A 26,716-nucleotide genomic window follows, 5' to 3' on the forward strand; every position below is an offset into this window, starting at 1 on the left:
ATATGGCATGCCCTCTGTATATTATTGCAGTGTATTGCACTCTATAATATATGGAAGTCCCTGTGATGCTCTCTCTATCTCTCTCTCTCTCTCTCTCTCTTTTCTAATAAATAGATTACATAACTGGTACTGCATGATAGAAAATTTGTATTTTCCAACCCCTTCCGGCAGGAGATATTTTTATGGACCACCACATCACCATTATTTTGACTGCTTCTGTAACAAGGTAATAACCACAAATCTACCAAGTTGTTACCTTGCTACAGGCGCGGAAAAAGTTAACCATTGCTGCCATGGTCCAGCATTGCCATTATTATTTTTAAAACAGCAGCAAAAAAAAAATATTTATTAATTTACTGCAGTGGTTAGGGATGTGGGATGGACACTAATAGAAATATGCCAAAATCAATTTTGGATTGTTTTCCTTATGAACTATTTTGGATTGTTTTTGTAAAGGAAAGGCAAACCATAGAGTTCTCACGCATAGGGCGGAATTCAATTGTTTTCAGCCCCCTTCGCACCCGACGGAGCTATTCAATTGTTGCTCCTGTTGGGCGCGATCAGCTGCCAGCGCTCCATTTCAGCTCACAGCCCCAGTGGGCTGCGAACTGATATGGGCAAAAAGTAGTAACAATTGAATAGCGGCCCGTGATCTCCCGTAACTTTAGACTTGAGATCCAGACCGTGAAAACAACTAAATACCACCCATATTTTTTTCTTGTTATAACTCCACTATAAAGTGGTTGAAGGTAGATGTCACATATGCCCTCCATGGAGATAGCCACACATTCTGTGTAGACCACACCCACACACTAGGCATGCCTTTATGTCACGAGTCACATCACCACATCAAACTCCCCTGCGGTGGCACATGATAGGCCCTTAATAAATTTCAGCTCCAGGCCCATGTGGACCTTAATCTGGCACTGGTAGCCTCAGTAGGGCAGTAGGGTGTACTGTGGTGGCTTTACCTGGGTACACCAAGATGGCTGCCTTTTGCGGGCATTATCGGCGGGGCAACCCTGCAATGGCAGCGGGCGTAAGCAGTGGCGGTAACCCGGCGGCGGTGCAGTAGTTACTTACCGAGGACCCGGAGGCGGTGGATCTGGGTGTCAGCGGCGGCAGTGGAGTGTGTGGAGGCAGCATTGGTACGGGCTACAGCGGTGGTGGTGCGGGCTGCGAGACCCGGAGGAAGTGGGACCCGCTGTATCTGGGGATGTTGGTGGCGGGCCCTGCCAGCCATTCTGCCGAGTTCAGCAGTGGAGCCCATTTAAAAAATTGTGCCTCATCGCAATTATTAAAATTCAAAGATGGCTGCTGCGAGCCAATCACGGCTCACGATGTCATCGTCCCACCCCCTCAGCTTACTTATATAAGCTAACTTGAGGCGGCATGGTAGTCCGGCGGTGGAGAGGGAGCGGTCAAGAGGTCCTGAAGTAAAAAGACCCCGGAAATCCTAGTGGATGGCAGCCATGAAAAAGAGCTTACACAGGCTGCTGCCCACTAGGTGAAGAGGACACCAGAAGCCCTAGGGAGGTGGCAGCCATGCAAAAGAGCTAATTGGCTGCCACCCTCTAGGTGAAGTTGCCAAAACCCTCGTGGGTTGGTGTCCGCTAGGCATAGACGCCAAAGCCCTGGTGGGTTGGTGCCCACCAGGCGAAGACAAATCCCTGGTGGGTTGGCGCCCACCAGGCAAAGGCGACAAAATCCTGGGGTGGCGGCGGTCATGTAAAAGAGCTTAAAGGGCAACGTCCCCCAGGCAAATGATGCCAAAGATCTGGTGGGATGGTGCCTGCTATGCAAAGACACCGAAGCCCTGGTGGGTTTGGTCGCCCGCCAGGCAAAGATGACAAAGTCCTGGGGTGGCAGCATCCACATAAAAGAGCTTAAAGGCCGCCACGCCCAGGCAAAAATGATGAAGCCCTGGTGGGTTGGCGCCCACCAGTCACAGACGACGAAGTTCTGGGGTGGCGATGGCCCAAAAAAAAAGCTTAAAGGCCGCCGGCTCCCAAATGAAGGTGCAGAGTAAATAAATAATTTTTAAAAAATTGGTGTAGTCTGTTTTTTTTTATATTTTTTTTACAGATACCAGTGGGCCCTAAATACCATTGCTGCTACTTGTGGTTCTCCAAGTACCAGCATGCAGGGGAGGCTTGCTGGGACCTATAGTTTACCCGCAAAAGACAATATTCTTTCAAATGCACCACATTACACAATCAACCTGGCACCCACCGCCCAGGGTTGCCGGGAATAGCCCCTTTATTGTAAGGGTCCCCAGCTCCCCAGGGATCCCCGACCTGGGCTGACTAGCGGTCAGCATTGATGTTTTGGCTGGGAGACCTGGTGAAAGGGTTCCCCTGGCTATGGCATTAGCCCCCCACTAGAAAAAGTCTGGAACTGGTTCTGGATAATACAGGGGGACCCTACACATTTTTTCCCCTGTATTTCCAGAACCAGGACCATTTCAGAGCCCAGTGCTGGTTGCACTGAATATAAGCGACCCCTATGTCGTTTGTAGCTTGTATTTTGGCAACCAGGACTGGTTCTGAATAGACTGTGCTGGTTGTATTAAATACAGGGGACTGCTATGTATTTGTCCCCTGTATTTTCACAACCAGGACTGGCAGGGAAGGTCCCAGGGCTGGTTGTGCTTTAGGGGGAGGGGTCACTTTACACAATCAACCTGGCACCCACCGCCCAGGGGTGCAAGGGTTAGCCCCAGGCCAAGGCTTGGGGTGCTCTGGAGTGGGACCCCTTTTTTGGAGGGGTCTTCTGTTCCCCAGGGATCCCCAGCCTGGGCTGACTAGCGGTCAGGGTTAATGCTTCAGCCAGGGGACCCAGTGAAAGGGTTTCCATGGCTGAGGTATTATCCCCCTGCTAGAAAGAGCTTGGTGCTGGTTATGGAAAATACAGGGGACCCCCATGCTTTTTGTTCCCTGTATCTCCAAAATCAGGATCGGCTCGGCTGAGCCCAGTGTTGGTTGTGCTAAATACAGGGGACCCCTATGTCTTTTGTCCCCTGTATTTTGACAACCAGGATTGGCTCTAAAAAGCCCTGTGCTGGTTGTGCTAAATGCAGGGGACCTCTATGCTTTTTGTCCCCTGTATTTTCACAACCAGGACTGGCAGTGAAAGCCTGTCTGTGCTTTGGGTGGGGGAAGGTAGGCTATGTCCTTTCTTAAAATTATTTTACACATATTCAATTTTTAACATAGATGCATATATGGATCTCACTGATACATCCATGCATCTGTGTCTTATTGATTTTATTTTTTCAGATACATGGCCAGCGCCAGTGAGCCCCTGTCACCTGCACTGCCCCACTGCTGCCACTGTTCCGCATCCTGCTGCCCCGCACTCCAGCAGCCTGCCCCCACAGCTGTCTCTCCCTGTGCACCCCCAAAACACCTCCTGTGTGTCGGCCTTCTTCCACCTACACTAATGTACTTTTTTATTGCCCTTCTCCCTTGCAGGTGGACTCGTTTGCTAATACATTTAAAAAGCAATAAATTCCATTTGACAAAATACCTTACATGGCATTCACATGTTCCATTAACACTTCTTAGAATTGATCTAAAATTTCATAAAACCTATTGAATTTCTGCCACTCAAACTTAAAAAAGCAATGATCATTAAGTCTGATGCCTTAATGGATGTGTTCCTTGCACATTACAGATATGCCATCACACCCTGTGGTTAACTGCAGATTCAGCATTCAGATTGCTGTCACTCACAAAATGGTGGAGCTGCTAATTCACAGAATTGTTTGCTCATTGGAATACATACATGCAGTCTATGCAACTGAAGTCTGAGCAGAACATAGAGATGCTCAGATGGGATAAGAGTGGGGTGGATGGGGGGATGAGACAGATCGGTGTGGATGGGGCAGACAGAAAGGCTTGGAGAGGGGAGAAGTTTAAGCAGCACAGATGGGGAGAGCCAAAGTGATGCAGATGGGTGGAAAACAGTGGTACAGATGGGGGCGAGACAGAGTGGCATGGTTTGAGGGGACAGAGCGACATGAATGGGGGATACAGAGTGGCATGGACGCAGGAAGACAGTGCAGTGCAGATGGGTAAAGACAGATTGGTGTGGATGAGGAATACAGACTAGCACAATGGGAAAACACAACAATTGGGGAAGACAAATTGTTGTGGATTGGTGGGAAGACAGAGTGGTGTGGGTGGGAGGGGAAGACAGAGTGGCACAGTTAGGGTGGACATAGTGGTGCAGATGGAGGAAGAAAGAGTGGCACAGATGATGGGAAGACAGAGTGGCATGGATGGGGAGAATGCAGTGGTACAGATGGAAGGAAACAGAATGGCACGGATGCAGGAGGACAGGGCGTGCAGATGGGGAAAGACATATTGGTGTGGATGAGGGCATGCAGACTAGCAGAGTTGGCAGACCACACAGCAGTAGGATTGGGAAATATATAACAGCATGAAGGCGTATAGGGGAAATAAGTGTACATGCATAGACAGAATATGATAGTTTTAGCAATTAGGGAGCTGAATGTATATTTTGAATAAGATTGATGTATTGAGTGAGAAGGATGTTAGAACCCAATGGGATTGTTGTGGTGACTGAATGGGAAGATTATAGGCATTGAGTGGGATGTGTGTGCCACTGCCCAGACCTCAGTTGCATAGACTGCATGTGTGTATTCCAATGAGCACACAATTTTGTGAATTAGCAGCTCCACCATTTTGTGAGTGACAGCACTCTCACTCTGTGAGAGTGCTGAATCTGCAGTTAACCACAGGGTGCGATGACCATACCATATCTGTATTGTGCAAGGACCACGTCCATTAAGGTGTCAGCCTTAATGATCGGAAATTCATTGCTTTTTTAAGTTTGAGTGGCAGAAATTCAATAGGTTTTGTGAAATTTCAGATCATGTCTAAGAAGCCTTAATGGGACATGTGAAACCGTAAGGTTTTTTGTCTATAGAATATTGATGTTAGGTAGTTTTCTTTTTCTTTTCCATTAAGCAGTATGCCCATTCTGCACTGTGTCTGACGTAGGACTGAGAACACCTAAGGTAAACTTATGCTAGTGAAATTTGCACACTTTCACAAATATAAAAAGAGGTTAACATTTGTGGAACAATATAAAAATTTTACATGAACTTGCATTTAGACAGATGTTACAAGCAAGTCATTGAATGAATGCATTGTATTACATAGCCTAAGCAATCTGTACAATCCATGGATTGTTTTTAGTCAAAGTATCAAATAGACTTGTATGTAAAAATGTATGAAATTTGTAATCACTGTATCATACACCATGTGTACGCTCCCAAACTCCCCCTCCACTGTATCCTAAGTAGACAGACAAAGTTCTCCCAAATGAAGATGTTTGTAATTAAAAATCAAATTGTTTAATAAAGTCATTAGGGTTAGAGTTATCATTAGGGCTTTACTAAGAACCCAAAACAAAACCCCTACCCTAACTTTACCATAATCTTATGCCTCAACCCCAAACCAACTCCTGTCTAAACAAAGTCCAAGATAAAAGCCTTATATCTTTGCCTGGCCTAACCTCAAGCCACTGTGTAACAAACTTCTTTTTACCAGAATATGTATATATTTCATAGTTTCCCTTCAACAATCCAAGAAGTGCCAGACTGTAAACTGTGCAACATGACCTAAAATTATTGTCCACCTAATCTTGCATGTTACTGGTATTTTAGATTGAGATAGCAAATCTCCATGAAATTACTAATATATTATCAGGTGGATTCAGTGTACTGTATTACGTCAACATTGACCATGTCAACGTTCATATTGTTGAAATTCACAAAGTCGACACTGATTAAATATCAACATGACCTTAATGTTGACAATCCATTTTTAAGGTATGCCAAACCCTAATGCTAACCACTAACCCTATTCTTAACTCTAACCCTAACCCCTAATATCGACATTTGCACATGGCATATGTCAACATGTTGCCTATGTCTACATTTTCCAGTTGACATGTTAGATGTTGACATTTTAACCATATTGACATCTTAATTGTAGACATTCTGGTGTCGACATTTTGAATGTTGATATAGTTATTGTTGACATACTAACTGCATACCCGTCAGGTAGTTGTAGTTACTTAGTTGTGCTTTGCAATAGACGTGAAAAGGAATTCAAAGCTGATTAACATTCAGAAATTTGATTAACATTCTCATAAGAAATAGTAGAGACAAGAATGGCTTTCAGCTGTAAATCTATACAATCATCATAGAGACTTTATTAAATAAATAAACAAACAAAAAATTAAGGATCTTTTTATCGAATATGGTCTCAGGAAATAACTTATGCAGAAACCACAAAAGTCTCCAAAAAAGCCATTTAGTGCCATTTGTGGGTGGTAACAGGGGAAGGTGCTTGTGAACGGGGGAGTGGTGCTGCAAACGCAAGCGTGTCTGGCCATCAAAAACAGCGTCTTATGGGTGTGCATAATTAGCAAAGTAGCGACATTGTACACATCACTTGGTTGTATTTCAGCCTGCAGTGATCGCAGTTCTTGCGGCAGGGTAAGGTCAACCTCATGCGTGCAGCTCCGATGGCTCTCGATGGTTCCGATTAATCATACACTTCCTGGAGATGACGTGTGTTAAGTGAGAAAAGTGGGTGTCTTTATACCGGCGTGCGTTCGCTCTGCCATCACTCTCTAAGACATAGAGGGCATCCTTACAACAGACAGTGATATTGCATAATTTGCATACCCCACCCCTTTTAGCTGCGAGAGAGCGCAGCTTAGCGACCGGGTCTGAATGAGCTCCCAAGTTCCGGAATGCTTCGCAGTCCAGTCTCTTGGTAAATCTGACAGCATCGCATCCCCATAGAAACCTATGTAGGTTGCGGTGCTGGCAGATATGGAAGGACCGCAGCAGATATCGGAAATATTTGTTGCGATCCCTCCATAATACATTCAGGGGATAATATAGTTTTGCAGTTATCCCCCGAAAACGGGTGTTATACGGGAATAAGCAGCAAATATTTAATGACAAATGGTCCCCAAAGCCTTGTTGATTTCTTTATTTCTTTAGTATGCATTCTTTTTTTTAAATGAAGCAATCCTTACATTCATAATATTTAAGGAAAAAATATGTTTTTTATTGTCGTCGGTGCTCAAAAGATCTTTTTCAGTGTGACATGTTGGATTATTGATTATTTAAGGCTTTGCTGACCAGCTACAATTTATAGTTCTATCGTGTTTCACTCCATTAACTTTCCAAATATCGAAATCACTAAGATGAGCAGTGACTAATGTTGTGCTCCAGGCAGAAATACATTTTTAATATTTAACAGCTTAAATCTAGCATTGAAGCAATGTCTATTTATTTCAAACATAATAATTATTAATAGAAATGTGGAATTTGGAACTTCAGCATAACTTTTATGGAATACATGGATTGGTTTAATACAATTAAGATAGATTTTAGCCATGCATAATACAGTTTACAAGTTTGATTAATTTTAGGTCAAATTGCAATGGTAAATTGTTAACACAGGCTCTCTCATAATGAAGTCTGGCTGTACTAATGTTTTATATGTACATATCTCACAGATCTCTTATCGCAGAAAAAGGACATTGCATTGGTGTTACCTGGTCTGAAGTTATCCCGGGCAACATTGACACATTGAACTACAACACTAAAGGTACTAGCGGGACGCTGCACTTTACCTACGACAGACTATTGAAAAAAATCAGCATTCTAACCCACAGGTTGGATAGCAAGGAAACTACCAGCACTGATAGGAAGTGTTACACTTTCATCCACATCAGTCCCTCTTAGGGAAAACAATCAGAGACACTATCTCAACCATCCAATATGCATGTTTTTATTCCATGTTTTTATTTCATGGTTCAACTACCTGTCACTCACTCATTCTTATTCAGGGATTGTGCGCTGAGTTAATTTTGTGTTTATACTATATTGATACCAAGGAAGGTCTGACACCCTCCATACCCAGCAGCACGTCCCACCACAAAAGTGAAGCCCCAGTGCGCAGTGTCAACCTTGTATCATATTTGTTGTTACACATGTTTTGCAAATATTATAATTCAAGATATAACAATATATACAGCACAACATTCTCATTCCCTCTTCATTGAGAATAATTTATTATTTCCCATAATGGAATGCAAATGCTAATTAACACAGTTATTTCAAGTACATAATTGCTTTTCAGATGCTAATGTCAAGTAAATAGGATTGTGATTTGCATCTGTTTAATCATATTAGTGTGTGCGTGCGTGTTGTGTGCATGTGTGTGTGTTTGTGTGCATGTGTGTGTGTTTTGGTTTGAGAAAATGAGTAACAGTACAAATGTAAATCACAGTAAACAGATTTTACAAATAAATAATTAGATTACTAATTACCTGCCTAATTCCCAACATGTTATCCTTATTACCAATAATAAAAGGGAGGCTGCATTCCCATGTACAATTTGTCCGGGGACAAATTGCCCCTAACCAGAGCCATATTAAGACTCCATGGGGCCCTAGGCAAGCTATTACTTTGAGAGCTATGTTTCCTCAGCACAGTTCCTGCAAAATCCCATTATGATACAAACTGGCAGCCCCCTTGAAACTACTTAAGAAATGTGCTGGGCATTCCCCCAACATGATGAGAAAGGGGGTGAATGAGCTCAACTACGCTCCCAACGTTACGCGCAATTACTAATTCCAATAGTTGGGAGGTATGTATTATTTTCATCACACACATATTTGCCTGCTCGCATCTCTTCTCATATACACCTTTCCTGATACCTACACATTCACATCTCTGCCACAGATCTCTGCTCTATTCACATACAATTCTACTGTCCCATACATCTGTAAGCTGACCTCTACCCTTCCTTTATGCAAAAAGATGCCTCTGCTTCTCCAAACACATTGTACCTCTCATTGTACCCTCTTTGCATCATCCTACACACGCAGGGCAGGAGGGAAGTAGGAGTAGAAAGGGAGAACAGAAGACAGAAAGGAAGAAGCGGCTTGGAAAATATAACAGCTAATTAGTAGCTGTACCCAGAGGAGGGGGAAGGTAAGGTCTCCTGTCCGGACCCCTCCCCTGGGCTCAGCCACCAATCAGCTGGTTCTTTTCCAGGAGAGGCCACTGGGAATCACACTAATGACAAGGCTGACCCCTTTAGATACCCGGTTACAGCAGGAACCTCTCAGGCCAGGGCCCTGGGTCACAGAAATCCAAATCTGATGCCCCACTCAGTGAAGTTCTCAAGAAGATATTAAAAAACAAAAACATACAGGTCTCAGTTGGCAGCCAGATGGGCCACCAAGCTCTAGGAGGATGCCCATATCAGCTAACAAGTGATCCAGCCCTACCTTTAACTTACATTAGAGTTTGGTAAATTCAGAAAAATGCACTCACAGTACCCAAATACAATACAATTTGGACATAAAGTTTGATTGCATTTTTTCTAAAATATCATATGTATAATATATGCAAACAAATCTAATTAATAGTATATACTCAGATTGGATTTTCATGCAAATACTGTTGCTATTGTACAGTTCATCCCAGCATTGCACTTCTTATATGTGTGAGGAATCTTGCATTCAATGATTTAATTTATGATGAGATCTCTTAAAAATTCTACAATCAAACATTATGGGTATATTTACTAAAGTGAGCGTTTTTAGAAGTGGAGATGTTGCCCATAGCAACCAATCAGATTCTAGCTATTATCGTGTAGAATGTGCTAGATAAATGTCGAGTAGAATCATATTGGTTGCTATGGGCAACATCTCCACTTCTAAAAACCTGAACTTTAGTAAATATACCCCAATGACTTGCTTGTTAAAAACTGCACTATGTGTGTGGTCAGGGCTAACATGAATCATTGACATGGGGAAAATGAGATGTAGTCAGCGAGCCAACGAGCGAAATACCAGTGCCAAAATCCAGACAGCGTTGGGTTTCAGGCACCAGAATCCCAACCACCAGCATCCCAAAGGTAAGTAAGTTAGGGGGAGGGTTAGGGTGCGGGTTAAGGCATTAGGAGGAGGGTTAGGTGTGAGGGTTAGGTTTAGGGAGCGGGTAGGGGGAGGTTAGGTTTAGGCACCGGGGAGGGAGTGTTAGGTTTACATTGCGTGGAGGGGAAGGTTAGGTTTAGGCACTAGGGGGGGAGGTTAGGTTTAGGCACTAGTGGGGAGATTAGGTTTAGGCACCGGGGAGGGAGTGTTAGGTTTAGGGTGCGGGGAGGAGGAGGTTAGAGTTAGGCACTAGAGGGGGAGGTTAGGGTTAAGCACCGGGGATGGAGGGGTAGGGGTAAGGGTTAGTCTTACCTTTTTTCCTTATGGGTGTTGGGGTTCTGGGTGTCAGGATTCTGACTGTCGGTATTCTGACCAGTGGCATCCCGACCGCTGGGATCTCATACCCAACCCGGGCAAACCATAGGCACAGCTCTTCATGCAAACTCTGTGCTCACAATCCCTTGATCGACAGCTACATCTTATTAGAAATTAATGTAAGTATAAAAGCTCTGATGCTTTGATGAACTAATGTCAGTTTGCTAAACCTTAGTTGTAGAATTTTGAATGTACACATAGGGCACAGAAGAATAGGTGCCTATGCAGATTTGTGCTTATTATTTGGCAATTGCATATCATTACTATTGGAAAAGACTTGAGGTAGGGAATGCAAGTGTAGGCCAAGTAAAGTATAGGCATGTTCATGCAAATGTGGCTAATGCATACCTGCACAGACACGTGTATGCCCCTGTCAGTAGGTGGATCTTTTGCATCTGCCACAGAGTAGGTGCAAATACACGCTGATGAAGATGACTTGGCATAAACCAGGTACATATTATGATGTGATACTCTGCAATCACAAGGTATCACTTTCTTTTGTCCGGGAGCCGAACTGCTGCTGAAGACTACTGCCCCCACAATCTTCTGGGGTGCATAAAAACAAACATTTGGGGGTATATTGACTAAGTGCAGGTTTTAAGAAGTGGAGATATTGCCAATGGCAACCAATCAGATTCTACTTATCATTTATCTAGTACCTTTTAGAAGATAATAGATAGAATTTATTGGTTGCTATGGGCAACATTTCCACTTTTAAAAACCTGCACTTTAGTAAATATACCCCTCGGAGAGAGGACAGATGGGTGGCAGTAGCTGTCAGTAGGCCTAGGAGAAGCTCTCTGATACTGAAATGGCAGTTGCCTGAAGCAGCAGTTAAAACCAGATGAGCGTTAGGACTGTTGGAGCTGCAGTGCCATCTTGTAAAGAGCAGAGGTGTGGATTGAAAAGCAGCACTTGAGTGAGTGACATCTTGAGGACTAGTGCAGAGAATAAACACTCTGCTAGTGGTGAACATTTTAACTGTTGCTCAGAAGGGTTGTTAAACGTTGCATGTTATTTGCAAATTGTAATTAACTGTTGGACATTATTATGTTAACATTAAATTGGTATACGTTAGAGAACGTTATACTAGTTAGCTCTCACCTGTCCCACTGGTTAAAATGTATATGTCTATGCACATTTGTCATGCAAACATATATGTTCTGGTGCTATACTAATGATGTAATGCATACCGCTTATCCAGCGACAGCTTTGGAACATACTTGCCAACTCTCCCTCATTGTCAGGAAGACTCCCTGAAATAGTAGCAATCTCCCTGTCTCCCTATAGAGTCTGTCAATCTCCCTGATTGTGCCTTACCCCCATTATGAAGCTGTTACATAAATAAAAACACAGATATATACATTCAAATGGGATCATTAGTATCACTTCCCTGCATTGGTTAAGTATAAGGCACAATGGTCCCTATGGCTACATGCATTTTCGGAAAAGTATTAGTGTGTTTTCATTAACAAATATATTTTATTAACTGCTTTTGGGCTTGTTTACATTTGGATATAAGTAAAATTTATGACACGACTCTCAGATGTAGCAGTGCACGTTCGCTGTAATGCACGCTCATAGGTGTTGCTTTCATAATCTCCCTTAAATGCTTTTTCAAAAGTAGGCAAGCAGGCTTTGGAATGCATTAAATATTATAAATAAGTAACCATGCTATATACATATATAAAAATACATGCCTCCATCCATGGCCAGATTGTCCATCTGGCACTTCTGGCAAATGCCAGAAGGGGTGAAGGCTAGATGGGCCGGTCCGGTGTTAAACTCTAGCCGAGCAACTCCGCCTCCCGGTACTCTGCATGGCTGGGATACGGAAAGATGGGGGCGTACCGTGAGGCCAGGCCCACATAACTTGCGGAACGCCCCGTGTGGCATAACCACACCCCTTTGTGATGAGGCAAGGCCCCTTTTGTGGACCTGCTAGGGTTGATCACCAGCCCAGTCCATCCCTGCATGCCTCTATTGCAATAACATAGCCAGGTAAATTAATAATATAAAAAACTGTATATGCGATGAACACAAAGCAGTATTTATTAAAATGCAAAATGTATGTTACACATTAATTGTAGCTCAGCTGTGTTAAAAAAATCTCAACAAGACGGGGAGGGATGGACACAGAGGGGAAAGAGATGCAACATTCAGAGGTCAGGGTCAGGAATCAGGATAGTAGCAGTGTCTCAAATAATTCCTTCCCTTTGTCTTGCTGTCCTATTAAAAGTACCAGTTATGAAAGTCAATGACTCACGGCTCTGCAGTAGCCGTGGTGAATTCTGAGGCTAATTACTACTCCTGCTCGGGTCCTGCTCTTGAACCCCGCTGATGATAGATACAGGTCTTGTGTTTTTTATATATACATATAGCACGACATGGTTACTTACAGTATTTCAATTATTTCATGCATTCCAAGGCGGTCACTGGATAAGTGGTATGCTTTACATCATTAGTATAGCACCAGAACATATATGTGTGCATGACAGATGTGCATAGACATATACATTGAACCAGTGGAGCAGATGAGCGCTAACTACTGTAGTATAACGTTTTCTAACATATACCAATATAATTCAACTGGAGGAGTTTGGTTACCGCACTAATTTAGCAGCTCACATCCTTCAAGATCTGCACCTGATTAAGCGCGCCTTACATATAAGATTACTTTAACATTATATTATTGAATGTCAGTTTGTCCTCTTAACCTATTTATTTATTGAATCCACCTTGCACCTTTATATTAGACAGCACTGCTATTTTTAAGCTGTATTCTTACACTTATGCTAGCCAATCTTTACTCTGCACCAACCATTCACAATGTGCACTTTTATGTTCTATAGGGGGGAGACTATTATTCAGGCATAAATATTGTTTATTTGCTATTTTTGTGTAGGATTTTATTGCAATTTAGTTGATCTTGTTTTCCTGTATAGTGTGAGCTGCAGTACTTGCAGAGTTTTGAGAAAGCTTGGAAATCACAGTAGTGTGTGCTGTAATCTGCTGCTTCAAAAAACAATAATATAGATTTACTTAGTGCAGTATCTTTAAATGTACAAGTGTATTACTTTGTTATAGATATGGTCAAAATGTATATTGTGTATATTTGAGAAACTAGACCTTGTTGAAACAAAGGGTCAAATGTAATAGGGTGAGAGATTAGAAAATGTGAGAGATTAGCAGTAAACTCTCACACTGGGCCAATGTAATAGAGTCCGAGAACATACAAAACTCACATGTTTTTAGACTAAAAAAACTCTCACGAATTAAACTCTCATCCAGATGTTTTCCCATTTTGAAGATAAAGCTTGACTAATGTGAGAGTTTACTGCTAAACTCTCACATTTTCTAAACTCTCTCGCACTTGGCCTAATATTTTAAGTGTAAGATATGTGAGTAAATATTTTATTTTTATGTGCACTTTTGTTAGTCATTTGCGTCCATTTTGCAAACAAAAGTCTATAAACTTCGCTTAATGGCCTCTGTGCTTGCTCATAAAGATCAATAACATCTGGCCACTAAGGACCCTGTGTATTAACAGTACCTAAGTGAAAAAGACCATTATTTCCGGCAGGGGTGTATGAACGCTAGAGGTATTCAGGAAGATTGCACATGCGCACAAGAGAGCAAGAGGCTGTAGCACAGAGTCTTTGCTTTCACTGCGTGGCGCCATCTTCCCAAAGATGTCACTGAGAAGATGGCTCTTTTTGGAGGAGGAGGAACCCGTTTGCCGGCACAAGGTAAGTATACTATGGTACAAGGTGTGCGGTGCGGTGCCTTCCTGGACCCAGGGGCTAGTGTGCACACACCCTACACCCATTATAAATATGCTTGTAGTTTCAGTGTGTATATTATTCCAAAACTCTATGTAGCACGAGGACCACAGTTAGCATAATGTGCCCCATGTACACATCATCAGTGTCAGACTGGGACATGAAGAGCCTACTGGGGGAATGTAGTGGTAGGGGCTCATGCTAAAGGGGTGTGACCAGTCACCACGAGGGGGTGTGGCCTGCCACCACAGGGGCTTGGCTAACCATTAGAGAGTGCAAGGTGAGGGCCCATTTATAAATATATATAGTGGTAAATACTGATTTGTGATAAAGTACAAGATTGATAACAACGATGCATTCTAGTAAATACACCATGATCCTGGGAATGAAGTATAATGTAACATATGCACAGACTGGAACCTGAACCCTAGAGAAGGGGGTGGTACCCTCGGGCAGTGGGCCCACCAAGGATTTCCCCTGTACCCCTGTGGGCCAGTCCGACCCTGTACATCATGCCACTATTTAGTGCCATAGACAAACTTTGTTCAATAGATGGTTGCTAAAGTATGCAACATATCTGACATGTATGATCTTACAGAGAAACAAACTGATCTACAATTTGAAAACACACATGGGAAACATGTCAGAAATAATATTGCCAGTCCACAATGCTGTCAATCAAGGGCAGCAAATACTGTTTGTCACGCAGCATAGGGTAAGACAAAAAAGGCAAATGCTAACAACAGTTCTAATAAATCAATGAATACAAACTACAAAAGCACCAATGTCAGTGGTGCATATGGCAAACTTTGTGTACGTGTACACAGAAGATACATGCTTTGCAGAACGCACATGCAAACAAGGCATTTGCTTTGTAAATGTCACAATTTACTTAAAGTGCAATAGGGCCAAATTATGTTTTTATTATTTCAAACATAAACATGTAACTATATATACAAATGTATATAGAAAGAATATAAGCCAAACTCTTTCCAGATATAGTGGGAATTAATACAATGTGTCAGTGCAAAACAATATTATACAATCCTTACTTGTCACATTTACCATCCAAAAGCCAGGAGAATTCAAAGCAAGCAATTGTGACATACAGTACATCATTCATTGTGCTCAAACAACAAAGCAACAGATTTAAAGTTATCGTTCTTTCAAACAAAAGGCTTAGCATGATCTGGGATTGTATGCCTGCTATTTTAAAGGATTTCCATTAAGAGAATGATATCACATAACATGCTACTGTATTTTAAGACTGTCCATGAAGGGTATGAAGAACAGTCTGCAAAGATCTCTATGGTATGCGAGACACTTCAGTGTCTCTTCCAACTTATTTGCCTTCATTATGACTGTAACCTTGGTTATCACTATTCAGGAAAAGGACAATGAGTAAATACTTAATATCATATGCTGAAGACTTGCATTAAATCCTTATACCACTTTTATCTTCTACATTGATCAGACGGCCTTGTGAACTACACAAACGTCTCTTGTTAGAGATCATGATCTTTACATACAGTTTACTTCCATTTCTTCCATCTTCTTCTGTTAAATTCAAAATTGGAATGCGAGTAAGTATCCCCGTGTGTACACATCTTTCAATGGAAATAATGTGAAATAGCCATGTCACATCGAAGGGTCATACAGATTTGTATTTGCTCTGTGATGTCTGCTATTTAATATGGCCTTTGTTCACTTATTTTTTTCGGGATTACAGTGCATGACTATTTGTTTTAAACTATTTAGTATGAAATGTTTTTTATGTTACTGTGAAGCCAAATGCAATATTTTCTGGATGAATCTCTAGAACAAGGCTAGTCTTCACATATGGTAGTAGCCCCCTTTCCCTTAGAGCTGAATGTGCCCATCAATATTTGGTAGTCCCCAGGTCTTTGTACGTGTAGTAATAGAGGTTTATATTGTGATTGGCACTAACAATAAAAAAAAGCAGACTATACACTTAAGAGACTTACAGAAACCACTTCTAAAGTTTTTGGAAGACTTTGATTCTTTGAGCAGTCAATTTTAGTATTTTATTAAGCACTATACATGTTTTTATATGTTGACTTTTTATGTAACAATCAATCTATATGAAACATAATGTGCAGTAAAATGATGTACTTTCCCCATAGACTTAAAATTGTAGCAAAACCTTGTATGTCATATTTCTGAGCATCAATTCCCTCTATGACACTTTTATTAGCAGATCCACATTCAGAAGACTTCACATTATTACAAGTTTTCCTTTATATATCCAGAAAGATTGTTTTTATACAACTCTATAATAATTCACACCAAGTTGTAACCTGAAAACAAGGGAAAGCAGGAGGAAAAATAAAATCTAACAAAAATAAATGGATTATTTATATACTTTTTCCTTTAGGGCAGCTGGAAGCGTGCATAAATACACAGAAACTCTGTCACCCATAAAGAACAATAGAAGCTCTCCAAGGTGCTGTTTCCAAAGCAGTGGACACAATGCAAGTTACTGCTACCCTTTACGTTTGCTCATAAAGAAAATAAACAGTATAAAGACATACACCTAAAGCTGCAAACACAAGTACATAAAAAGAAATTACATGTCTGACAAAAATCCCATGTACAATATATATTCATCACCATTCAGAGTATCAGAAATTAAATATATAATGTAGAAAATAACACACAACTACAAAAGATATAAAGAAATGAGATTACAAGATCATTTGTGTGTGTGTGTGTCTGTGTGCTTGTATGTACACACATGTATGTGTATTGCATATAGGGCCTGATTCAGTGCCGTTATTTACGCAGCTCAGTAATGTTTTGCTACTGCGCATGTGCTAAAAGTCTCAACCAACCTTACTGCACACGCGTGAACCAATGTGAGAGATACCGTTCGCAGGTGCATATGGAATCGCTAACACTTAAGAAGGGGTACGCTATCCCTGGACGTTTCAGGGTGGAGACTGGGAGGTGACCTAACTTGATTGCAAAAAGGAGCCGTTTCATATGTGTTAAATGGAAGTGTCACAGGCCTGTCTGAGAACGTAGCTGTGTTCCCAATGGCAAATACAATGCTTTAGAGACCATGTTTAGTTGGCTTAAAGGACAGTAGCTAGGGATGCGGTCAATATCCGAACACTTGTCAGAATCCTGGCGACGGCATCCCGACCGCCGGAATCCCGAAGGTAAGTAGCAGGGTTGGGGGGAGGGTTAGGGTTAGGGGTTAGGCACTAGGGGGAGGGTTAGTGTTAGGGTTAGGGGTTAGGCACTAGGGGGAGGGTTAGCATTAGGGTTAGGCACTAGGGGGAGAGTTATGGTTAGTCTCTAAGAGGGGAGGGTTAGGTTTAGGGTGCAGTGAGTGGGAGGTTAGATTTAGGCACCGGGAAGGGAGGGTTAGGGTAGGGAGAGGGGGGGTTAAAATACTGGCCAACATGTGTCGGTATTCTGACCCTGTCAGGATGCCGGCATCAGGATTCTGACCACTGGGATCCCGAGCTCCAGCATCCCGTATCCATCCTGAGTAACTAGAGTAGACTCTAGGCTGCTGCAAAAGTCGATGGTGTGACTGATGTTTATGGTGTGTATACAATCTCGTTTGCAAATGCAAATACCACACAGCCTGAAAGTAGGCGTCTCACCTCTCGTACACTCCATCGCACCATCCTCCATAACAGGAAAGATGAGTTTAGCATTTGCTATTCCCACAACTGCTATTGCGAGAATGGCTGAGACAGCGGCTGCATTACCAACCATCTCTAAATCAGCCTATAGTTAATAATATTAGTGTATTAGTGTATGTTATAAAGCATTAACTTAATGGTGTACTCATTTGCAGTACACCACACCACAGCAAGCTTATTACATTTACAGTCATTAAATAATTTCACCTTTTAAGATATCTGTCCAATATGATGTTTATAGAAGGAATGGAGTAAGAGCACAAATATTTCTTCCCTGTAAGAATGCTGCTAAGTAGCTGTCTAGTTATGTCAGCTTTATGTCTATCACACACTTCTGGAATAATCACTTGGGAATATTAATAGAAGGGTTATTAACAAAGCAATCAGGTTGCTGTGCATAAAGTCATTAGTTTTTGCTTTGTGAGGACTCATACTGTACAGTGGGCCTGATTCAGCTTTCTGAATAGAGTAAATAAAAGCAAGTAACTATGGGCCTGATTCAGACCTGCTTGCGAGCGCTGAGCACTCGCAAGCAGGTCGATGTTGGCCCAGTGCGCATGCGTACGACGGACCCGGCTCCGTCGTGCGCATGCGTGAGACCAGCATAGCGACGGGCAAGCCGTTACTATGGGTCTCGCTACAAAGGGGGCGTGCTGTCGATGGTGAGTGACAGCACGCCCCTTTTGGTGGGCGTGCCAGGGGCGTGGCTGGCCAGATGGAGGCGTTCCCATGGCTACGCCTACCGTCTGGGTCCGGCCCTGCTGACATCATAAGTGATGTCAGTGGGAGTGCTTTCGGCTCTGATAGAGGCAATGAGGGCTTGCGGCAATGAGACCCTACCACAAGGGTCTCGTCGCAAGCACGATGGTGGCTGCTCGCTATAGCTGTGGGTGGTCACCAGGAGGCCGCTCTAAAAATTCAGAAGGACAGTCCTGATTCAGAGCGAGCACTCTGTCAGAGCGTCCGGCTTTGAATCAGGGCCTATGTACCTGGACAAACCATGTTGCAATGCAAGGGGTGCAGATACATAAAAAAAATTGCATGTAGGGTAAATCATAGTTGCCTACCTTTGGCTTGTAGTTGGGCTATGATGGGGCGGGGCCTGAGGGTTTGCGCCATGCAACCCTGAGAATCGCATCATTAAGCCCCGCCCCCTACACAGAGACCCGCAATCGACGCGGAAATTCTCCCCATTCTGCCCACTTCACTAGGAAGTGGGCAGAATGCGAGATAAGTGCCTACCCTTCTGGGGGTGCAGGAGCCTCCCACGATAACCGGGAAGGTAGGCATGTATGGGGTAAATACTGGCTGCTTTTGCATGTAGCCCACAAATACTGGACAGCTTTATTATCACACTGCAATTTATATGTCAGTTTGGACACACCCCTCCCAAATCTAAATCTCTCTGCACATTTTAAATCTGCCCCACCTGCAGCACAGCATGGTTTTACCAAGATGCTCAGTTACTTGCTATTTCTTACTCTATTCTCAGAGCTGAATCAGGTCCAGTATACAGTACTGTACAGATCACTGTGGCAATTGAGCTCAGACACCACTGAGTGCATAGATTTTATCATCATGATGGATGAAGCTGGTCAGACATGGGCCACTTGATCAAGGTTCATTTTCTTTAGTGCAAATCTGCATATTTTCAAAAGGATCAAACAGTTGCAGTGATTGATTTAATTTAATTTATTTGATTTGTTTATGCATTTGGTGAGGAAATATTATTTTTCTGGCAGCTTTGATTTGTCTCTGGATCAGCACACATCTAAATTTACCAAAAAGTTTAACTTGATGGATTTGTGTGCTTTCCAAGCCTTCTAAGTATGTAACGATGATTGTTCTTCATTGCAGATGTTCACCTTAAGACGATATTCATGAAAGCTTGGAGAGAGATACAATTGTGAGAGATAAAAGTACCAACCATTCTGCTCGTAACTGTCACTTTACAGGCTGTGTTTGAAAAATGACAGGAGCAGATTGGTTGGTACTTTATCTCACTCAAAGCTTTCATGTAAACCACCTTAAATCCTAATTACCACCTAATATATGTTCATTTGGTAATGGGTATATTTTTGTTGACATTCATAATACTGACATAAAAATGTCGAGAAGGTAGTAATGTCAACATGCAGTATATCGACATGCCAAGCATGTTACACTGATGAAATGTGTACATGATTAGAATGTCGACAAAACGTTCTTGTTTACCAGTGATCACTTAACTTGTTCAGCGGGCTCGGCAGCTCTAGCTGTGTGACAGTGAGTACCGGCTGATTGACAGTACCAGCTATTCCTAACCCTAACCCTCCCCATGCAGCCTAACATTCTTTCCCGCAACCTAACTCTATCCAACCCTCCCACAGCCTAACCCTAACTGTTGGCATTGTGAGAATGTTGGCACTTCACATGTCAACATTTCAAATGTCGACATTTCACATGACAACATTTCGGGTGTCAACATGTGAAGTGATATCGTCATTGTAAACATGTTGATGTTATGCAGATGTCAGCTTGTTCCATGTTGACATTTCAACAATATCGAAATCATAACTGTTGACATTGGGCCTGATTCAGACCCACTCGCAAGCGGCTGTCCGCTCGCAAGTGGGTCGATGTTGTGCACTGCGCATGCGCACGACGGCGGGAGCTCCGTCGTGCGCATGCACCAGACGCGACGAGCGAAGGACTTTCCTTCGCTCGTTGTGTCTGATCAAAGGGGGCGTGCTGTCGATGTTGATTGACAGCACGCGTGCCTCCCAGACGGGGGCGTTCCCAAGGGAACGCCTACCGTCAGAAGCCGGTCCACTGACATCACTAGTGATGTCAGTGGGAGTGATTTTGGCTCTGATAGAGCCAAAATCACTCGGGCCTTGCGGTTGAAAAACTCAACCGCAGGCTCCGGCTCGCAGTGGCGATGGTCGCGATGGTCAAGACCATCGCGGCCATCAAACTGCACGCTCGTATAGGCTGTTGGTTGGTGACCTACAGCTATACGAGTTATGGAGGGCGGCCCTCATTCAGAGCATGCGCTCTGCTCAGAGCGTACGGCTCTGAATGAGGGCCATTGTGTTGTACACATTATGATTGCCGACATTGTAAATGTTGACATGGTGACTGCATCCGGTCCATTTGACACTATGAAATGGCTGTTAGGAGGCGAGTTGCTGTATCAAAAGCAGCAATTTCTATGAATGAGGCTACTGATTGGTCCTACTGCTCGCACCCCTTTTCATAGCATGACACAGTGCTAGTTATTGTGCAGGGCAGAGAGAATAACCAACCTTGGCCCAGGGGCTGCTTCCTTCACCTGTTTTCCCAGGGCTCCACAGGGGAGAAGGACTAGATGAGTCGTAGGCGGTATGGCAGCTTTTGTCAATGTTAGAATCAAGTTGAATTAATTGATCAGTGGTACAAATGTTAGTGTATGTCTAAAAGGAGGCATGTAGGCAGAACTTACAGATGGCTGCACTTTAGGTCAGGTCTGTTCTCTACCTCCATGTAATCATCTTGACATAAATGAAAAGTAGCTAAGAAAGTTGTAAAGACAGTGGGAAATTGGGGGCGTGGCCTGGACGGGCATGGTGTTGGAGGCTAACTACACGGAAGAGTATAAAACCTGGAAGTGATGTGAGTGAGGGCGAAAGTGGAGGTTTCTGCCAACACTTTCCAGGAAAACAAGAAATTCGGCCCCTTGTGGGCTCACTTCGCTCGCCACGCTGCGGGCACGGTGGCTCACTTGCTTGCCTCAAGTATATATTCCCCCTCTATGCCCACTTGGATGGTAGGGAATGATGTTGGATACTGGCTGATGACCTCATCATACAGAAACAGAACTGGATCTCATTCCCTAACTGCACAGCTCTCTGGCCCATATATCCATTTTCTGCCATCCTGTGTCATTTGCCCGAATACTGGAACCGGTATTTTGCTCTGTACTTACCTCTCCCCACTCTGGACCTCATCCAGACCCACTCGCAAGCGCTGAACGCTCACAAGCGGGTCGATGTTTAGGCCCTGCACACTCGCAGCGGCCGGGGCTCGCTACAAAAGGGGCGGCTGTTGATCGACAGCTCGACCTGTTTTGTAGGCTTTTCACAAATGGAGGCGTTCCTTAAGGGCGGCCGCACTGACATCAGCAGTAATGTCAGTGGGGAGCTTCCTGCTTGATCAGAGCAGGAAGCTCCCTGGGGCTTGCGGTTGTCGAGACCCAACCTCAAGGGTCTCATCGCAAACACCCCGATGGTCACGGTGGTCTTGACCATCGCGACCATTAACCTGGTTGCTTGCTAAAGCTTAGCTAGTGACCAGGAGGCCGCACTTCAAAAGACAAGCGGCCGCCCTCATTCAGAGCAAGCACTTGCCTGAATGAGGGCCTCTGGGCCTGATTCAGACCCGCTCGCGAGCGCTGAACGCTCGCAAGTGGGTCGATGTTGGCCCAGTGCGCATGCACATGATAGAGCCGGCTCCATCATGCGCGTGCGCGAGACCCGGATAGCGACGCGACCATCAACCTGGTTGCTCACTAAAGCTTAGCTAGTGACCAGGAGGCCGCACTTCAAAAGACAAGTGGCCATCCTCATTCAGAGCGAGCACTCGCCTGAATGAGGGCCTCTGGGCCTGATTCAGACTCACTCGTGAGCGCTGAACGCTCACAAGTGGGTCGATGTTGGCCCAGTGTGCATGCTCACGACGGAGCCGGCTCCATCATGCGCATGCGCGAGACCTGGATAGCGATGGCCAAACCCATGGGAACGCCTACCGTCTGGGGCCGGCCCCACTGACATCACAAGTGATGTCAGTGGGAGTGCTTTCGGCTCTGTTTGAGCCGAAAGCACTCTTGGGCTTGCGGCAACGAGACCCTACCACAAGGGTCAAGACCATCGCGACCATCTTCCTGGCTGCTCACTATAGCTGTGGGTGGTCACCCACTACTATACGAGTGGCCAGGAAGCCGCTCTAAAAATCAGGAAGGAATCTGGGCCTGATTCAGAGTCAGACGCTCTAACAGAGCACTCACTCTGAATCAGGGCCGGCCCTCTGGGTTTTTTAGCGGCCTCCTGGCCGCTCGCATAGGTGTGGATGACCATCCACAGCTATTGCGAGCGACCAGGAAGATGCTCGTGATGGTCAAGACCATCGCGACCATCGGGCTTGCGACGAGACCCTTGTGATAGAGTCTCGTTGCCGCAAGCCCTAGAGTGCTTTCGGCTCTATCAGAGTCGAAAGCACTCCCACAGACATCACATGTGATGTCAGTGGGGCCGGCCCCAGATGGTAGGCGTTCCCATGGGAACGCCTCCATCTGGCCAGCCACGCCCAGCACGCCCCCTTTGGTATGAGACCCGGAGCGACGGCTTGCATGTTGCTATCCGGGTCTCGCGCATGCGCACGACAGAGCCAGCTCCGTCATGCGCACTGGGCCAACATCGACCCGCTTGCGAGTGCTCAGCGCTCGCGAGCAGGTCTGAATCAGGCCCTCTGTCTCCATTGGCTGTGGTGTTGCTGCTGCTGATTGTTACTGCTGCTGCATCACAGAGTCGTGGAAGCCTTCTTGTATTTCAGCCTCGGCTTCTATTACAGCTCCAGGCTCCAGTGTTTGCTCCCTGCATCTTCCACTGTGTACACTGCCTCTGTGGGGTGCTGGATGACCCTGTCGTCAATCAAAAACAGCATCCACAGACCCGCAATTCACAGAACCAGCCTCCATCTTGGTTTTACAGCTTTGATGCTGTGAGAGCTCCTGCACTTAGGGACTTGTTTCCAGATGCCCTTCAGCATTTCCTGATGTGAAAGAAAAGTGAGGGGGCTGTGTCTGCATATAATACAGTTGGCATCCTCTCCACGACTCCTACTCACTGTACCACTCTCTGCACCTTAGAATCCCTGCAGTTTTTTACTTTCCATGCCTGCTGTGTGTCCTGCTAGATCAGCGGTTTTCAACCGCTTTGCTGTGGCACACTAGTGTGCTGCGAGCGGTTGTGAAGTGTGCCGCCTGACCGCTGGACACATTATACAAGAGCGTGGCCCAGGCTGCCTCTGAGCTCCTCTGGGAGCCTCAGTCGTGCCCGGGCCATGAACTGCCTAGACACGGCGGCGTGATATCACATGTCACGCATGCCGCGTTGCCCGCCCGTTCTGCCAGTGATCCAGCCAGCTCTGCCCGCCCCGCCAGTGGCCCAGCCAGTTCTGCCTGCCCCGCCAGTGGCCCAGCAGTTACCCAGCCAGCTCTTCCCGAGGGCCAGTGACCCAGCCAGCCCATCCTTCTCGCAGCCAGCCAGCCGTGTGGGGTAAGCCAATCTGCTTTTTATTTTTCTTTCTGTGGAGAGCAATGTTTTTTTTCTCTGTGGGGACCAATGTGTTTTTTCTTTGTGGAGAGCAATGTGGGTTTTTTATGTGGGTGCCAATGTGATGGTTTTTTTGTTTTTTTCTGTGAGGCCAGTAAATCTGATTTGTTTTATACCTCTGGGGCCAATGTAGTGTGGTTTGTTCCTGCAGTGGCCAATGTAGTGTGTTTTGTTCCTGCAGGGGCCAATGTAGTGTGTTTTGTTCCTGCAGGTTTTTGTTCTTTCATAGGTCGTGCACCCCGCATCGCTGGATGGCGTGCCTTGGCAATCTTAAAATTTTGCATAGTGAACCTCGACTTGAAAAAGGTTGAAAATCACTGAGCTAGACTGTGGTACAGGTGTTTGTCTGGGATCTCCCTATCTTTGTCTTTTGTAGCCTTTGTCCACCACAGAATACCCTGTTGACATCTCCTGTAACTGACAATTGCTTAATCCTTACACTATCTGCATTGTGAGAGGTGATAGTGGGTGCAGTAGGACCTCCCTAACTCTCCTATGACTTGCTGCTTCCTACCTCTTGACCTAGTCTTGGGGTTGACTCTCCTAACATTCAAAGATTTATTGGTGGTCTCTGCAATTTTTGCTGACCTTTGGACATTCCTTCATCTACTGTACCATCCACTGTGGATGCTGAGCCTTAGTGGTTACTTCCCTGGAAACAGTGCTGTGAGAAAAAACCCCACATAGTGATCGGTACACTTTCAGTGGAAGAATTGCCTTCTTCATTGTGTTGCACACTGTCCTATCACTCCATCCTTCCACTTGCAACCATTCCAACCCACCCACTCCCTTGTGGACCTGATTGCGGAGGGGGCCAGGTTCTTTTCTCTACATGAAGACACCTTGCTATTGAATGTTATCTTTGTCGCCTAATTTAGACCTGCTATTTCTACCGTAATGCCTAAATCCCACAAGTCTGCTCATCCTGCAGATTTATTTTATCTTTAAAATGCAACCCCTATCTCCAACACAGGCTTCTAACTCCCATGCAGCTACAGTCTCAGATGCAGAGGAGATTTAGACCTCAGGTGATTCAATAAAAGATAGCATATTCTTTCCAAAATTAAATCTCTCAAGAAAGCATTCCACTCTGAAATTCAAAAGGCGGTGTCAGGGCTAAAGGTGGAGGTGTCGGAGTTGGGGTCCTGCACAGATGAAGTTGAACATAAGATGGATGAGGTTATCCAATTTCAGCAGGATTTGGAACACTCCCTCTCGGCTATACAGGCTGATATTCACCTTCTTCTAGAAGAGCTGGAGAAAATAACCCAGTGTAATAATCTCCGCATTAAGAACATCCCTGAATCTATTGAGCTGGTGCAATTAGAAGCTTCCTGATTCGTTTCTTCCAGCATCTCCTTCCTAACACTCCACCAGAGTTGCTGGTCTTGGATAAGGCACACTGGGCCTGATTTAGACCCGCTCGCGAGTGCACAGCGCTCGCAAGTGGGTTGATGGACTCCCACTGTGCATGCGCACGCCAGAGCCGGCTCCATCATGCGCATGCGCGAGACCCGGCCAGCGACGAGCGCTCCGTCGCTACAGGTCTCGCACCAAAACAGGGCAGCTGTCAATTATGATTGACAGCTCGCCCAGTTTTGGAGCCGGGCACGGGGGTTGGCTACACAAACGGAGGCATTCCCGAAGGAACACCTGCCGTTTGTGGGAGGCACCACTGACATCACCAGCAATGTCAGTGGTGAGCTTCCGGCTCTATTTAGAGCCGGAAGCTCACTGGGGCTTGCGGGAATGAGACCCTACCACAAGGGTCTCATTGCAAGCCCCGATGGTCACGATGGTCGCGACCATCACCTGGCCACTCGCAAAAGCTGTGGGTGGAAACAAACAAACAAAAAAAATGCCCTGATTCAGAGCGAGCGCTCTTCAAGAGCATACAGCTCTGAATCAAGCCCACTGTACATTGAGACCCAAACCTTCATCTATGTCCCCCCTCAAAATGTGGTGCTGAGGTGTCACTACTTCAAGTCTAAATAAAAAATCCTTGCAGCCTCACGAGGTAAGGACAACTGTCTCTTTGAAGCTCACCACTTTGTTGGTTTTCCAAGACCTTTCCCCTACTACGCTCAAGAACCATTTTGATCTTAGGGACTGTACCCAGATTCTTCAGGACAACCACATTAGATACAGATGGCGGTTTCCTTTCTTTCTCATCATCACATCAGAGGGGAGACAGCTGTGAGCTAAGTAGAAGGAAGAGGCATAGCGTTTATTATCAAAGCTTAATTTTACTGTTCCTAAAGAAGTAGTGACTTGGAAATCCTCTCCAAATCCCTCTGGAATTGGCACTCTGGCTATCGGCTACCGCAAACGGCGCCTAGACGGCTTTGGTCAACAGTTCCATCTAAGTCATCTGCTCAACGTGCTCCTTCAGTGGTATATCAGACCTGTTTAAAGTAGCTAAATGTGTCTTTATTTAGTTAGTCATTATAACATTCTCATCTCATGTCTCCATTGCTGATAAATGTTTAGGCTTATGGTTTTGGTCCTTAGGTCTTACTATGTTGTTGTA

The 26,716-nt window shown here is 44.7% G+C and overlaps 1 pseudogene; it reads left to right on the top strand.

Moving 5' to 3' along the window:
• The window catches only part of LOC148521321 (uncharacterized), a 51,047-nt pseudogene extending 25,523 nt beyond the window's left edge, over positions 1-25,524 (top strand).
• The last annotated feature ends 1,192 nt before the right edge of the window (positions 25,525-26,716 follow it).

This window comes from Taudactylus pleione, unplaced genomic scaffold (assembly GCF_031769625.1).
Source record: "Taudactylus pleione unplaced genomic scaffold, aTauple2 ptg000170l, whole genome shotgun sequence".
Lineage (NCBI taxonomy): Eukaryota > Metazoa > Chordata > Amphibia > Anura > Myobatrachidae > Taudactylus > Taudactylus pleione.